The sequence below is a fragment of the Microtus oregoni genome, unplaced genomic scaffold, assembly GCF_018167655.1.
Source record: "Microtus oregoni isolate MIOR12 unplaced genomic scaffold, Mior012 000021F_ref0000039, whole genome shotgun sequence".
Classification (NCBI taxonomy): Eukaryota; Metazoa; Chordata; class Mammalia; order Rodentia; family Cricetidae; genus Microtus; species Microtus oregoni.
In genome coordinates, this window is record NW_024543080.1 from 5,585,158 (window position 1) to 5,601,953 (window position 16,796).

A 16,796-nucleotide genomic window follows, 5' to 3' on the forward strand; every position below is an offset into this window, starting at 1 on the left:
TCTAACCTGTGCTCATCACATACTTTCCTCTGTCAGTTCATGACATGGCACGAGCATAATAGGAATCCCAGATGTGGTCACATAAGACAAACAAACAAATAAGAACCCTTTTCAATGGCCGCAGGTCCTTTCTCAAAATAAAACAAAATCAAGCCAGGTGGTGGTGGCGCACACCTTTAATCCCAGCACTCGGGAGGCAGAAGCAGGCGGATCTCTGTGAGTTCGAGGCCAGCCTGGTCTACAAGAGCTAGTGCCAGGACAGGAATGCTACGGAGAAACCCTATATCGAAAAATCCAAAAAAAACAAACAGACAAAAAAAAACCAAAATCAATTTCTTATGACAATTATACAATGATTTAGACTGGAATAGCCCACATGACAGGCTCCTATGGGTTTAGGGTAAGCAATTTCATCTCTCCAAACCCTTCTGGTATGCTCTTGGTTCCAGCCATGCTCATCTGAGTCTCTTGTTTTGAGGCCACGGGGAGGCAGAAAGGCACCGTGAGTAAGCTACTAACCTGGTAGCTAGGGCTCCAAGCCAGGGAGACACAGTCATGTGACTTACTTCCTCTGTCAAGTTCTGTCTTCTAATAGTCCATTCTACTAGGATTAATTAATTGGATCAGAGCCTCATGTTGCAATCAGCCCTTTGTTGTGCCACTATCTGGGGACCAAACCTTCTACACCAGAGTCTTTGGAGGATGAGGGAGTCAATTCATGCGCTGTTAGGTATGGAAAGAGTGGATTGGGACCCGCGCCTTCCCTCCAGCCTAGAGCGCACATGGCTTCCGACTGCATTCCCTGAGCCTCTTTGGAATTTGCAGGGAATCATGGCGTTGGCTTGAGAGGCATGGTTAGAGTCTGTGACTCCTGGGGCACTTTGTGCCTTTCAGTTCCCAAGACACCAAGGCACCCCCTCAGGCAGTGAGCATTCAGAACACCAGAGTTTCTCCCTATTCTCTAGCAGTCAGCGAAGCATTTGCAAATTTGCCTGAATAATTAGTCTTAGACATTAATCTTGTGTTCCCTGTATAGTCTGCAGACTGTAACCTGTCAACTACAACTGTATTCTTCCTGGCAACCTCCATTGTATTGTTTCTGATAAGGGGATAAAAAATCTGATCGCTTGCAACAAAACAGGCTCTGACCCAGCCTGATTGACAGTCCTTCCAACCATAATCAGGGGACCCTGACTCAGTAGTTGTGGTAGTTTCAAAGAAAATGGCCTCCATAAGAAGTGGCACTATTAGGAAGTGTGGCCTTGTTGGAGGAAGTGTGTCACTGTGGAGATGGGCTTCAGGTCTCCTAAGCACAACTTTTCTCAGTGTGGAACGCAGACTCCAGCTGCCTGCGGATCAAGACGTAGGACTCTCAGCTCCTTCTCCAGCACCATGTCTGCCTGCACGCTGCCATGTCCCACCATGATAATAATGGACCTCAGAAACTGTAAGCCACCCCAATGAAATGTTTTTCTTTTATAAGAATTGCTATGGCATCTCTTCACAGCAATAGAACACTGACCAAGACAGTCAGATTGTACTTGGTTATCTTTAAAACTGTTGATCGGGTACCTTGTGTTCTGCTTGTGTCCCATGGTAGAGTACTTGCCCAGCATCTACCCAGTAAAAGAAGAGAAGCAGGAAAGGAGGGAGGGAAGTAGACAGAGATGGGGTGGAGCAGCTCCAGTATAAAGAAATACTCTCTCAGCCTCAATGAAGCATGTTACAGAACCTTCAGGATCGGTGAGAGCTTCAACTGCCTTGCATCCTACCTTGAGCTGGCCCATGCATGGCACTGGGTGTTCCACCTAGCATCAGGTGGGACCCCAGAGGGAAAGAGCAGAGACAGTACCTATACCCAAGTAAACATTTTCCTGTTTGGATTAAAGCTAGAGATAAATTCCAAATATGTAAATTATTTTAAAGAAGTTTGGTGCTTCAAAAAATGTTAAATATAGTTACAGCATGCTGGCAAGTCCATTCCTTCATATACAAGCAAAAAATAAAAAAAAAAACACAATGCCCATACACATGAACTCACATCCAGTGGAATATTATTCAGCATTAGAAGGAAGTGAGTTCTGATAAATCTTTCACACAGTAGCCAATTCAAAGAAGCCAGACATCAAAGGTCACACACTGTGTGAAATATACAAAATAAGGGGATCTTTGGGGGCAGAAAACAGATAGTTTGGCTTTCAGAGAGCAGAGGGGTAACGTGATGGTACAGAATTTCCTCCTTGATGGTTTTGGAACCATGTAGCGATGCTGACTGACACCTGGAGATTACTAAAGGCTACCAAAGCACTCACTTTTAAATGCTTTTATTTCACAGGGATACAAGCGCAAATCAATGCAAATCCTGGGATAAATTTAAGGATGGGAGGTGGATGAGAAGGAAATGTACGGATATAAATGCTCTGTGGATTTTTCTCCCCTTTCACAAATATGATTTCTGTTTTTAGTGATATTCCCTGTTATGTGAAAATTCAGTTATGGGGAGGATCTCTGCCGGAGAATAAGAAGGGTTGGTCACCACAGGAGCGTCTTGTGTTATATAATAAGCAGGATGCGCAAGCGTGGTCTGCATGCTCGCCTGGTCTCAGCTGAGACCCCAGGCGTAGAGAGTAGAGACAGTACTTAGACCTAGCCACTCAGCTTCCCAGCAGGCTAGTGACTTCATCCTTGTCCCCACTACTTCCTGTATGGAGTAGGGGCTGAACAACCCATAGCCCTCAGGTCCTTAGATGTACGATACTTGACTGGGACAACCCTTATCCCTCAGGTCCCTAGATGTAGGATACTTGGTCTGGACAACCCTTATCCCTCAGGTCCCTAGATGTAGGATACTTGGCTTGGACAACCCTTATCCCTCAGGTCCTTAGATGTAGGATACTTGGCTTGGACAACCCTTATCCCTCAGGTTCCTAGATGTAGGATACTTGGTCTGGACAACCCTTAGCCCTCAGGTCCCTAGATGTAGGATACTTGATCTGGACAACCCTTATCCCTCAGGTCCTTAGATGTAGGATACTTGGCTTGGACAACCCTTAGCCCTCAGGTTCCTAGATGTAGGATACTTGGCTTGGACAACCCTTAGCCCTCAGGTCCCTAGATGTAGGATACTTTGCCTGGACAACCCTTAGCCCTTGGGTCCCTAGATGTAGGTAGAATATTTGGCATTTCTCATCAAATCTTGTTTTTAAAAAGGGAGCGGGGTGAGGATATATATTATTCTCTAGATATAATATATGAATGTACATACACACATAAACACACACATGTACAAATATTCCTTTATGGACAAGCCTCTTCTGATACCTGCTTTAAGGAGGGAAGAACCCATCATGTCATGCTTCAAGAAGCTTCCCAGGATCCCGTGTGCTATAAAATGTCCCACATGAGCCATTCATTACTTGCAAATGCCTGATGAATGCAGAGGGGGAGACGCAGAAGAGTCAGAGAAGTAAGAAAAAAATCCAAAGGGATGGTCAGAGCCAGTGAGGGACTGGGCTGTTGTGGGCTGATAGTGATAACTTAGGATTCTGCTCTTGCTGGCATCTCAGAGGCAGGGGACTTGTTTACAAAGCAATATTCTTGGGAATGGCTCTTGACTGCTTGAGAGATACTGCAGAGTTACAAGACATGCATATTTACTATGCCAAACCCTTTTTAGTAAATGCCCAGCCCAAGGTTGGGGGTCTGAGCACAGGCTGTCCAAAGGTTGGTGACACAAAATACAAATGTCCAATGCCATCTTGTGGTTCTTCCCGTGCCCTCTTCAGTGCAGCATCTCTCTTGCCGTCTCTTTACTCTTTTTCTGCCTTCCAGTTTTGTCCTGGAAAGGACCATACAGTTTTCTATCAACATCAAGGGGTGTGTGTGGTTCTTTGGATTCTTTAGGGTCTACAACACAAACCTAGACCTTTCTTACTACTGTTAAAAATCCTATCAAGGCCTCTGACTTCTCACTCAAAGTTAAATAATATGGAATGTACTCACCCATAAGTGAATATTAGGCATAAAGTAAAGGATGATGAGCCTACAGTCTACAGCCCCGGAGAAGCTAGGTAACAAAGAGGACCCTGAGAGATATGTGCCTGGATCTGCATAGGAAGGGGAACCGGACATGATTTCCTAAAACCTTCATCCGATAACTGATGGAAGCAGACGCAGAGACAGAGACGCAAATGCAGCGTGGTTAGCTGTGGAACCAACCACTGGGCAGAACTCCCGGGGTCCTGTTGAAGAGAGGGAGAAACGATAACATGGGCAAAGGGGTTAAGTCCATGATGGGGAAATTCACTGAGATAGGAACACTTTCCAGCATGATCGAGTCCAGACAGGTGGGTCCATCAGACGGACAAACATTTTGTACTTCTTTCAAAGACTGTCTGTAGCACTCCAACACCACAGTTTTGTGCTACATGAAAGGCATGGTTTTGGGGGAATGGAAACAGATGCCTGGTGATAAAAGCTAGCTTTTTGTACAGTCCAGCTTTGGAGCCATGTGTGTTCCATCCAGTGAGGAGATCCTATAGTTGTGGGTTGAAATGGCCCTCCATGGAGGCACTATATTTATTGAACTCACAGATCTCTGGTCTCTCATCCCCAAGAAACCCATCCACTTACTCCCCAGACACACACAGTGCTTGGGAGCAGAGTCCATGGGAAACAAACTGCCCTCGAGCATTTCTGGACGATTTCTGGTTTCTCGTACACTACGGAAGTGTCTGAGAAGCCCACATTCGTGCAGTCCTACTTAGCCAGAAGTCTAAGAGGAGAATAAATAGCCCATGTGCTAAGGGAAGATAGCAGGATCCTGTAGAATCCAGAATTAGTATTCTATCCAGATCCTGAGCAAGGAATATTGCCAGCACCTGCAGGGTCCTCTAGGACCGTAGTTCTCAACCCTCCTAATGCTGTGGCCCTTTAACACAGTTCCTCATGTCGTAGTGACCCCCAACCATAAAATTATTGTGTTGCTAATTTATAGCTGTAAGTTTGATACTATTATGAATCATAATATAATTATTTGATATGCAACCCCCAGGGGGCCGTGACCCACAGGTGGAGAACCTCTGCTCTAGAAGCAGGCAGTGACATCTGGTCCTTTACCCCATGCCTCTGCTTCCTGCCTGATTCTCCTCATTTACACTCTCCTCCTCCTGCTCTTTTTCTAACCCTTTGCTACTTAAAATGTGTTCCCAAGACACAGCGTGTCAGAACCACCTGGGAGTTCACTAGAAATAATCTCTTGGGCCCACGAGTGTGCCAGCTGCACCCAAACATAGGTTTGACCCAGATCTACATATGAGCTGTGCTCTTAAACCTGAGGAGGTAAGCTGTGTGGCCCATCTTCCAGGCTGAGTTGAAGGCCTGCATTTCCATGAGTCTCTGTCAGTAGCTGTCATAGTTGGTGTTTGGACTCTGTCCCTGGCTTCTACACACTCGAATTTACACAACACTGTTGTTGGCATCCTTTCTCAGATGAGTGGCATATCCCAGGACATTCAGGTTTGCTCTTTGGACAGCTACCTTGCCTCGGGAGATTCTTTCATCCCAGATCCTGAAGATACTGGGGGGAAGTGGGATTAAAATAAACATCTCTGAGGCTGGGAGTGTAACTCAGCAGTAGAATGTGTGCTTAGCATGAAACCTGGGCAGATGAGAAAGGAAACAGCTTTGTGACTGAGTAACCATTAAACCCGAGAGTGAGGAGCAGCACAGGTAATCTGCTAAGGAGCCGGCAAAGACAGAAAGAAATCTGACCATATACCCAAGCAGATAAACCCCCAGCACACATCACCTTGGGTAACCTGACTCGCCAGCATCGTTTGTCACACAGTTCATCCTAAATGCACCTGGTAATTGCACTGGCTGTCTGTCTTATGTAGGCGGAGACGGCTCCTTTGTTTCCTAGCTGCGAGACGCGAATAATCACACAGAAACTGTATTAATTACAACACTGTTCGGCCAATGACTCAGGCCTTTTTCTAAATAGCAATTACATCTTGAATCAACCCATTCTATTTATCTGTTTATAGCCACAAGGAGACGGCTCACTAGAAAGGTTCCAGCAGGGTCTGTCTCCTTCAGTCGCTACATGGCGTCTCCCTGACTCTGCCTACTGTATCTCTGTTCTGATTTCCTGCCTGGCTTTACTCTGCTAAGCCATTGGCTGAAACAATTTCTTTATTAACCAATGGTAATAAAACATATTCACAACATACAGAGGGGAATCCCACACCATCTCCCCTTTTCTGTTTAACTGAAAGGAAGTTTTTTTTTTAAAGATTTATTTACTTATTATGTACACAACTTTCTGCCTTCATATATACCCACATGCCAGAGGAAGGTGCCAGATCTCATTACAGGTGGTTTGGAGCCACCATGTGGTTGCTGGGAATTGAACTCAGGACCTCTGGAAGAGCAGACAGTGCTCTTAACCACTGAGCCATCTCTCCAGCCCCGAAAGGAAGGTTTTTAACTTCAACATAATAAAATTACTTATACAAAATGGTTATCAAGCAAGAATTATAGTTATAATATTTAGTTCATTTACATTTGGCAAATTAAGGAAAATACTCTATTATCTATCCTAACTTTGTGAGTCTAAAGTTTTATATCTAATTTATCCTTTATTATAACTAAGGAAAACTATATCTGTCTTTAACTCTTCAAAGACGCCAGAAGAATATAATATTACCTAAGTAAACAGGAAGTGCATTGTAAGCAACTTCCAAAACTCTAGAAATGACAGAGACATCTCATTGCCTGGACAGTCATCCAAAGTTCTTCTGTACCTTTGGGGCATCCATCTTCAACCTACAGGCCCATAGTATCTGGTAGACTTTTCCATGAAGCAGGAAATTTGAAAGACTGCTTTGTCAATATAGGGCAGTTTGTCAGTCACTTTCTTCTCTGTCCTGTAGGGTGTCTGGCAGACTCTTTCATGAAGCAGAAACCCTGAAGGACTGTCTCACCTTCTTGAGGCAAGTTCAGCAGTCATTTTTTCTGTGGGTCTTGCATGTTCAGTTTATACAGCAGCTCAGGCAAGAGAAATTTCTTGTCCAAATGGCTAACAAATTCCCTAAGGAGCCCCTTTGATGCCTATCATCCTCTTAAAGTAGATTGGTGCTGCCAGAAGCAGATGTGTCTCACTGTCAAGAAAAGTCAAAGTTCTTAAAACATTTTAAATGCCATATTCTATAAATCTTTGAAGTGTTGAAGATTATCGATCTAACTGAAATGTATCTCTGTATGTTTAGAAAAACCTAACTAATATGACAACAATTTGACTATTATAGATGACTTTCAATTAATCTATTTTTCTTAATTATATATTACATTTTAAAATGAGCTGCACAACATAGTGCCTTAAACAAGAGTAGAAATATACATATAACAAAATTCACCTTAAATTTGTATCAATAAACCAAAGTCCATACCAATGTATATATTTCTATATATCAGATCCTTATTTAAATGAAAACAGACATTTACAAGCAATCAGTTTGGAAATTTAAGTGTAGTTTTCTCCAAACTACTTTTTGCTGTTTTTTGGGTGAACTATTTTTAGGGTTCACAGAGACCTTTTGGTGGGGGGGTTTTGTTCCATCAAACCACATTAGCCTGGGAGGAATCCATAGGTTCTCATCTTCTGTGGAAACAAAAGCAGAACCTCTTTTCCAAAGCAACATATCCTTAGACCCAAATTTTGAAGTTAAGATACCTTTAAAATAGATGTGCTGGTTTAGCTCAGCTGTTCATACAATAAAATGTATGTCTCTCTGTTCTTAGCTCATTCACAGTCAAAAATTCAAAGAAAAAACAATTATTATACATAACACAGACTGTGTATATTCCATCTTTACGTGACTTATTTTTCTGTATTCCTTTAATCTATGACTTTTGTACTTTTATATTATTTTTACTGTCTCTTTAAAACTATTTACTTCTTTTTAACACTGTCTGTACTCTTTCCTCTCTCTCCCAATCCTGTGTACATTTATCCAGCGCTGTGACTCATTCAGAGGGCTTTTTCATCTGAATCTGTCTTTATTGCTTATCTGTAATCATTTTCTGGCCAGGAGAATTTTTGGTTTTATTTTTTTAAATGCTAAGCTGGCAGGGCTAAGGCCAACTCCACAGCTCTGCCTGTTTGTTCCGCCCAGTCCAATATGGTGGAGACATGTTTACCACCTCTATGAACCATGCACACTACCCCTGCGAGCCATGAACACTGTCCCAGCTCCAGGGACACAGTGAGTCTATGTTGCCATTAAGAAACAAGTAGTACAATGCTCACAAACCTCATTTACATGCAGGACTTCCTGAAAGAGCCAGAGGCATTTGTGCCACCAGCATGAATCAGGAAGCCATCTCTTAAAGAAGCTGTTTACTGCCGAATCAGGAGGCATTCTCTTACTGAGTCAGGAAGCCTTCTCTTAAAAGGAGTTGCACCTCTGTTCACCACCAGCAAACAGAACCCACCTGAGAAAAATGCTGCTACCAAGAAGCTGTTGTTTTGTGTCTAGAATGCCTTCCCAAGCTCTCTCAGGTTTTATGTGGATATAGTTGCCCCACTTTGGCACACCATTTATAGGAGGAAACAGCTCCTTTGTTTCCCAGCCACTCAGACACAAATAATCACACAGAAAGCATATTAGTTAGAACACTGTTCAGCCAATGACTTGGGCATATTTTTAAATAGCTCTTACATCTTGAATTAACCCATTTCTACTTATCTGTGTATCCCCACGAGACTGCATCTTACCAGAAAGGTTCCAGTGGCGTTTGTCTCCTTAGGCAGCAACATGGCGTCTCCCTGACTCTGCCTACTCTCTCTATTTCTGTTCTGATTTCCCTCCTGGTTTTACTCTGCTAAGTCATTGACCAAAATAGCTTCTTTATTAACCAATGGTGACAAAACATATTCACAGCAGAGGGGAATCCCACATCAGTGTTAGCTAATTCCTTTGCCCCAAAGGAAAAACAAAAGAGACAAAAGGTAGTTTTTTAAATTGGAGCCCTGGGGGCTGGAGAGATGGCTCAGCGGTTAAGAGCACTGGCTGTTCTTCTAGAGGTCCTGAGTTCAATTCCCAGCAACCACATGGTGGCTCACAACCATCTGTAATGAGATCTGGTGCCCTCTTCTGACCTGCAGGTATACATGCAGGCAGAACACTGTATACATAATAAATAAATAAATCTTTAAAAAAAAATTGGAGCCCTGGTACCTGCAAGTTAGGTTTCTAGTCTCCCACAGAAACTGGGAGTCAGGGTACCACCTTTTCTCAACACTCTGTCAAATTGTTGATCCTCGAGAAAAGACATTTCTGGCCTGTAAAGTCAACCAAAGACCTTTAAAAGGCTCTTAAGATTCTATGGTGATATGCAAAATATTCATCAGTATGGCTACAGGATAGGATCGTTTCAGGTTCCCTATCTTCAGCTGCCCCTGGAACAACCTCGCCTTGGGCACCTGGAAGCCCCTCTAGGTCCAAGTCGATGGATGGAGATAGAGACAGAGACCCACACTGGAGTACTGGACTGAGCTCCCAAAGTCCCAATGAGGAACAGAAGGAGGGAGAAGACGAGCAAGGAAGTAAGGACCAAGAGGGGTGCACCCACCCACGGAGACAGTAGGGCTGATCTATTGGGAGCTCACCAAGGCCAGCTGGACTGTGACTGAAAAAGCAGGGGATAAAACCGGACTCTCTGAATATGGCGGACAATGAGGGCTGCTGAGAAGGACAATGGCACTGGGTTTTGATCCTACTTCATGTTCTGGCTGTGTGGGAGCCTAGCCAGTTTGGAAGTTCACCTTCCTAGACCAGGATGGTGGGGGGAGGACTTTGGACTTCCCACAGGGCAAGGAACCCTGACTGCTCTTCAGACTTGAGAGGGAGGGGGAGAGGAGTGGGGGGAGAGGGAGAGGAGTGGGGGGACGGGGAGAGGAGTGGGGGGGGGAGGAGTGGGAGGCTGGGAGGAGGTGGAAATTGTTTTTTTCTCAATAAAACAAAAAGAAAGTTTAAAAAAAAAAGGCTCTTAGCCGGGCGGTGGTGGCGCACGCCTTTAATCCCAGCACTTGGGAGGCAGAGGCAGGTGGATCTCTGTGAGTTCGAGACCAGCCTGGTCTACAAGAGCTAGTTCCAGGACAGGCTCCAAAACCACAGAGAAACCCTGTCTCGAAAAACCAAAAAAAAAAAAAAAAAAAAAAAAGGCTCTTAAGACTGTATGTGCCTTACAACAGTGGTTGTCAACCTGTCGGTTGTGACCCCTTTGAGGGGGGGGTCAAATGACTCTTTCATGGGTTTGTCTAAGACCATGCTACATATCAGGTATTTATATTATGATTCATCACAGTAGCATACATTAGAGTTATTAAGTAATTATAATAATTATATAATTAAGTAATTATAAAATAATTTTATGGTTGGGGTCACCACAAAATGAGGAGCTATATTAAAGGGTCACAGCGTTAGGAAAGTTGAGAACCACTGCCTTACAGGGTAGAGAAGTCAATTGTGACTTCAGCCTGTTAGTTGTCTTCTTGTCTTTCTGCATTCTCCCCCCCTCCCGCCCCCATGTAACCCAGACTGGCTTCAAATCTGCTTTAAACCCCTTCTCCAACCTCAGGGGTACTAGGATTACAGGCATGTGCCACCACACCTAGCTACAAGCTTGCTAAAGTAAATGTTCTAGAAAACAAAAAAACAAAAAAGTCAGGGGTGGGAGTGGGCATAAAGGAGATTCTCTTTCTCTCTCGCATCCGTGTCTTAGTCAGGGCTCCATTGCTGTGACGAGACACCACGACCATGGCATCTCTTGTAAAGGAACGCGTTTACTTAGGGCTGGCTTACGGTGTCAGAGGTTTGGTCTGTTACCATCATGGCAGGGACTAAGCAGTCTCAGAGGCAGAAGTGAAATCCCAAGGAGAGGTAGCAGGCGAGCCTGGAGGAGCTTACAGTGGGTTTTTAGTTGGGGCAGTGTGGCAGCAGAGTGGCTTCCAGGATGCCTGCTAAGAGAAAAAGCTATTCAGTTGCTGTTCGAACTCTCTGAGATGGCAGGTTTTCACCTAGCCTATGGAGATTTAGTTAAAGCTGCCTTTAGCAGCATCAACAGAGCCATTGCTGGGAGTCGGGGGGTGGGGGACCCCTTAGTAGCCCAGTCATTACTGGTTTAGAGTACAGCCACTGTGACGAAGGTAAAGCAGCAAGCAAGTTATTTATCATCTCTGAGTTTTAATCTCTTCATCTATAAAATGGGAATAATAATAGTACCTCCTACAGAAGATATAAGGGTCAAATGAGACAAAAATATGAAAGTGCCCAGCACTGAGCAAGGGTCAATGATATCACAGGCATTTATTACGGCTTGGATAGAAGTTCCACCGCAAAGTCCCATGTGTTGAAGACTTGTTCCCAGAGCGGTGGGTGGGACCACAGCCAGGTGGCTAGATGGACTAGAAAGACTCTAATCCATCAATGAGTTCCCAGCGAATGTGCTGCTGGGAAGAAAGGCGTAGGTGGAAGAAGCAGGTTACTGGGAGCAAAGGAAAACACTGAGTTCATCTCTGTGGCCGCTGCGCTCCTAGAAACGGCCACGAGGACAAGCCTCGAGAGGGGACATGCTCTTTAGTCCCTCCACTGCTGCTCGGCCACATGCTCTGTCACAAAGCTCTGCCTCCCTGTAACTCAGAAACAATGGAGCCACGTCACCATGGACTGACACCTGAAATTGGGAGCCAAAATAAAATCTTCCTCCTTTAAGTTTTTTCTCAGGCTTCCTTCATCCCAGTCCTCCCCCTTCCCCAAGAGCACGGAAGCACGGTTCTTAGTTAAGGGAGCCACCTTAGGGTTGGCAAGAGACTTGAACCTAGAGTGGCTCCCAGATGCCCAAGCCGAGGTCCCCAGTTAGTTCCTTGGGCAGCTGAGGTTGGGGAACCTGAAATGACCCTATCCTATAGCAATACTGACGAATATCTTGCATATCATCATAGAACCTTCATCTGGTGATGGATGGAGACAGAGACAGAGACCCACACTGGAGCACTGGACTGAGCTCCCAAGGTCCCGATGAGGAGCAGAAGGAGGGAGAACATGAGCTAAGAAGTCGGGACCACGAGGGGAGCACCCACCCACTGAGACAGTGGAGCTGATCTATTGGGAGCTCACCAAGGCCAGCTGAACTGTGACTGAAAAAGCATGGGATAAAACTGGACTCTCTGAGCATGGCGAACAATGAGGGCTGATGAGAACCCAAGGACAATGGCACGGGGTTTTGAACCTACGTAATGTGCTGGCTTTGTGGGAGCCTAACCAGTTTGGATGTTCACCTTCCTAGAAATGGACGGAGGGGGGAGGACCTAGGACTTACCACAGGGCAGGGAAATCTGACTGCTAGAAAATAAAATTTAAAAAAAAAAAAGAAAAAAGAAAAAAGAAGAAAAAAAAAGTTTTTTCTCAGGTAATTTATCCCAGCAGTAAACTGATCAATATACCATTCTTAAGTACTCTTGAGTATGCGGTGATGTGGTGTGGGTATTTGTGTGTCCTGCCCCATTCATATGCTGAAGTCCTGACACACACGCACACACACAAGCCCACACACACCCAAAGTGTGGGAGTTTTCTGGGGAGCAGAACCTTTGAATGGTGATGATATCATAAGGACAGAGATCATGAAGAATTAGTGACCTTATAATGGACATCGAAGAAAGTTAGCTAGCCCCTTTCCTTTCACTGTGTGGGGACCCAGAAGAACATACCATCTATGAACCAGAAACTGGGCTGTCACCAGATTTAAAACAAACAAACAGCCCAGCTGCCACCATGATCTTAGAACTCTCAGCCTTTCGTGCCGTAAGACGTAAATTGTCTACTCGTTGTAAGACCCATGGGTTAAGGGGCTTGTTACAGCAGCTCAGGAGACTGTCCTCAGGGAAGACGGCCTGGTATTGTCTATCACACTTTACAAAGATAAGAAGACTTACTCAGATTAAAAAAAAAAAATTGACTTTTATGCCTCCTGAGAAAAAGGAAGAGGAAATGCAAAGTACAAAATGAAATTGTTACTCAACATGAACAATTATGCTGCCTGGCCAGCCTCCGGCTCAGCCTCCAGCTCTCCTTATCTGGACGACCAGAGGGCCTGCAAGCACACACCTTTAAATCCCAAATGTGGGCGGTGGGGACGGAAGGAGCACTTAAGGCCACACTCAGCTCCAGAGTGAGCTTGATGTCGGTTTGGGGTCCAGAGACCTTGTCTCAGCAAACGAACAACCAACAAGAAAGCTGTTCTTCTACAGAAAGAAACCTACAGCTGCCGGCGTTTGTTAGATAAATAGCAATTGCAGCTTTGTTCTCTCATGATTTTATACCCTGGGTTTCTGCCTCATTGCATCCCAGAAGTAAGGGATGTCCAGGTGCCACAGACTCAAAACTCGGAAACCATGAGCCCCAGATAAACCTTTGTTTCCTGAGGCTGTTTTTCCCAGTGTGTATCTAATCGCTACACACAGTCAACTAACCCAGTTATCGTAACCCTGGCTGGCTATCTGCTGGTCCCCGCCACATCCCCACTAGTGCCTACGTAGCCACTGCCCACCATCCGGGACTGCCGAGGTTCCTTTTGAGCCACGGCTTGTTTTTTCTTCCTTCCCTGTCTCTCCCTCAGAAGGAGAGACTGAGTAAACTCTCGCTTCAACAACGTCTCCTGGCGAGATGACTCATTAAAGAAGAACGGCCTTCTTGTGTCGCTCGCTCAACCTGATTTTGCAACATGCTCAACCTGATTTTGCAACATGCAGCAAGCCGGACAGCATGGACATTTTGTCCATATGCTGGCCTTGCCTTGCTGAGTTGAAAACCCATTCCATAACAATCCAAACCTCCTTTGCTTCTACAGACTACTACTGGAGGGGACAGGTTTGGTGTCAGAATATATTTTGGAAGTTCTAATTTTAGCCAGTGACCTGCCAGTCATTCCTGGCTCTGGCACAACATCTCGTCCCAGCAGGCAAAGGCATTTTCCCTCACGGACCTAATCCCAATTCCTGTGCCCCATGAATGGCAGGCCTTGAGAAATGTTCTCATGCCACAGTGGGTTTTTTTTTGTTTTGTTTTGTTTTCAGCAAACTCATCACTTTTCTTTTGCTTCCAGTAGATATGCAGTTGGGGACCCCAAGCAGGGGTTAATAGGTTACGAGCCTGCCTAAGTACTGGGTTGATTTGTGTTGTGGTACCAGCTTTGCTTCTAATTGGCCATATGATGCTGGGTTGCTGTGAAATCCTCGTTCTGAGACTAGAGATAGAACATCATCTACATAGGGCTGTGGGGGGGGAGGGTAAATGAGACACCGAGAGTCCACTGTCTAGCCACATGTATAGGGAGACCGTACTGTGTAGACATCAGTTCTTATGCTAGTGATTGCCCCTCCCCCTGGGAAGTTAGCCCAGGGAGAACACTAGTCAGCTGCTCTACCATTGAACTACAGCCCCAACTCATGTTTTTGTTTGTTTATTTATGGGGCCAAAGGGGTTTCCGGGTTTTGAGTCCATGGCACCTGGACATCCCTTACTTCTGGGATGCAATGAGGCAGAAACCCAGGGCATAAAATCATGAGGGAACAAAGATGCAATTGCTATTTATCTAACAAATAGTTCCTCGTTGGTTAAGACCACTAGCTGCTCTTCCAGAAGATCTGGGTCAATTCCTACCACCTGTATGGTAGCTTATTGATACCGTAAAACAATCCCACACCAGTTTAGAATTATTGATTATAAAAAGGGTTATTTATTTAAGAGGAAAAACTTACAGATCACTGTCCTAAACAACAGTTCTCTGAGTGCAAACAGGAAACAGTCTAGCAGGAAGAACGAGATCTGGAAGCGAGAAAGCAGGCACATGGTTCCTGCTGCTTTTTAAACTATAAGAGACCACACCCAAGTGGGCTGGTATCTTAAAGGCTATTGGCTGAAGGAGCAGAATGTGCTCCCACAGCACCTCCCCTTTTTGTTTAAATAAGAGAGTTCCAAACCCAATACAAAACTATATACACAGGAACAGATATCAAGTATAATTAGAATTACAACCAGCATAAACAATATTAAGCAAGGAACATGTACTAAATGTTTTAATAAACATTTTATCCTATGGAGTCTAAGTCTTGTATCAAAAATGGCTTGGCTAGATCATTAGAGTACAGTAACTATGACTATCTAGTCTTTAACCCCATCGAAGACCTGAGAAGGGAGATAATATTACTTGAGCAGGCAGGAACTACAATCAAGTAGCTTCCAAAGCAAGCAATATATGATGAAGACAATTAGCTGCCTGAGCAATCACGCAAAGTCTCATTTTGCAATGTTGAAGCAACCAACTCTTGCTAAGGCCTAGTGTAACTGACAGATCATTTTTGGAGGCAGGAAATTTTTCAAAACCGTTTTACCCTGTCTTGACAAGATTTGACAGTCCTGCTTGTCCATTTTTGGATACTGTGTAACTTGTCAGTGGTTGAGGCATTGTCAGTTCCTTGCCCTAAGGCCAGTTTTGCCAAGAAGAAAACAAGCTCCAAGTGGAGTGTCTTCAGTGTTCAACATTCTCTTGGGAATAGATTGGTGCTGTCAGAATCAGTCATGTCTCTTGTCAACAGAACCCTAAATTATTTAAATGCTATGTTCCACAGATCCTTGAAGTGGTTGAAGGTTACCTATCTAGACAGAATATAATCTCTATGTATCTAAAGAACCTAATTGATCTGACTGTACGTACAACAAACATGGACAACTATTGACCTATAATAATTAATACCTGTATCTTGATTAGAGGTAGGAGTAATATATAATGCAATATGAAAATATTCTCTAAAAGTTGTTGTATCAATATACAAAATGTCCTAGACCGAGGTAGAAACATGCATGTATACAATCTGACAGAATAATTTTGTATACATGTACAAATAACGTAAACAAAAGTAACAAATATAATTTGAACTTATATATCATTATTCAACAACTATACCAATGTAAATATCCATAAATAATAGCTCACAAGTATTTGCTCTATTACCCACTATTATATCCCCCCTTTTTTTGAACAAGCTGAAGGAGCAGAATGTGCTCCTACAGCAGCTTATGACCATCTGCAACTCTAGTTTCAAGGGCTCTGGTGCTCTCTTCTAGTCCCGCAGGTGCCGGGCTTACACATGGTGCGCAGACATACATGCAGGCAACACACCCATGAACATAAAGTTTAAAAGATGGGGCCTCAATATGGAGCTTAGGCTGGCCTTGAATTTGAGATCCTCCGGCCTCAGGTTCTCAAGAGCTGGGCTTATAGACACACGCCACCACGACTAGTTTCTTATCTCTTTTTTCTCCCCTGGCTCGTCATCCTTATCCTCGCCTGTACCACACCCCCAAATACTCCTTCTGCTAGTTAGAAGCACTAGGCTAGCATGTATAAAGCCCTAGGTTCGAGTCCTGGCCTTGATGTGGGGAAACACTGTGGTTCTGGCTTCAGAAGAGGAGAGGAACAAGGCAAATTGTTTTACCTTCCTCATTTTTTTATGTTTTGAAAAAAACCTACATCCTTATGTGGGGGAGGGGGATGAGAAATGAGACTATCTAGAGAAAGATTCTCTCAGTCTAGAAGGATTCTAAGCAAAATGAAGACAAGAAAGAGGTGTGTGTGGGTATAGGGGTGTTCCCCTAGCATAGGTGATAATAAAAACAAAGATGATAGCAAAATTAATAGCAAAGATGATAATAGGGAAGCCACTAGGAGGCA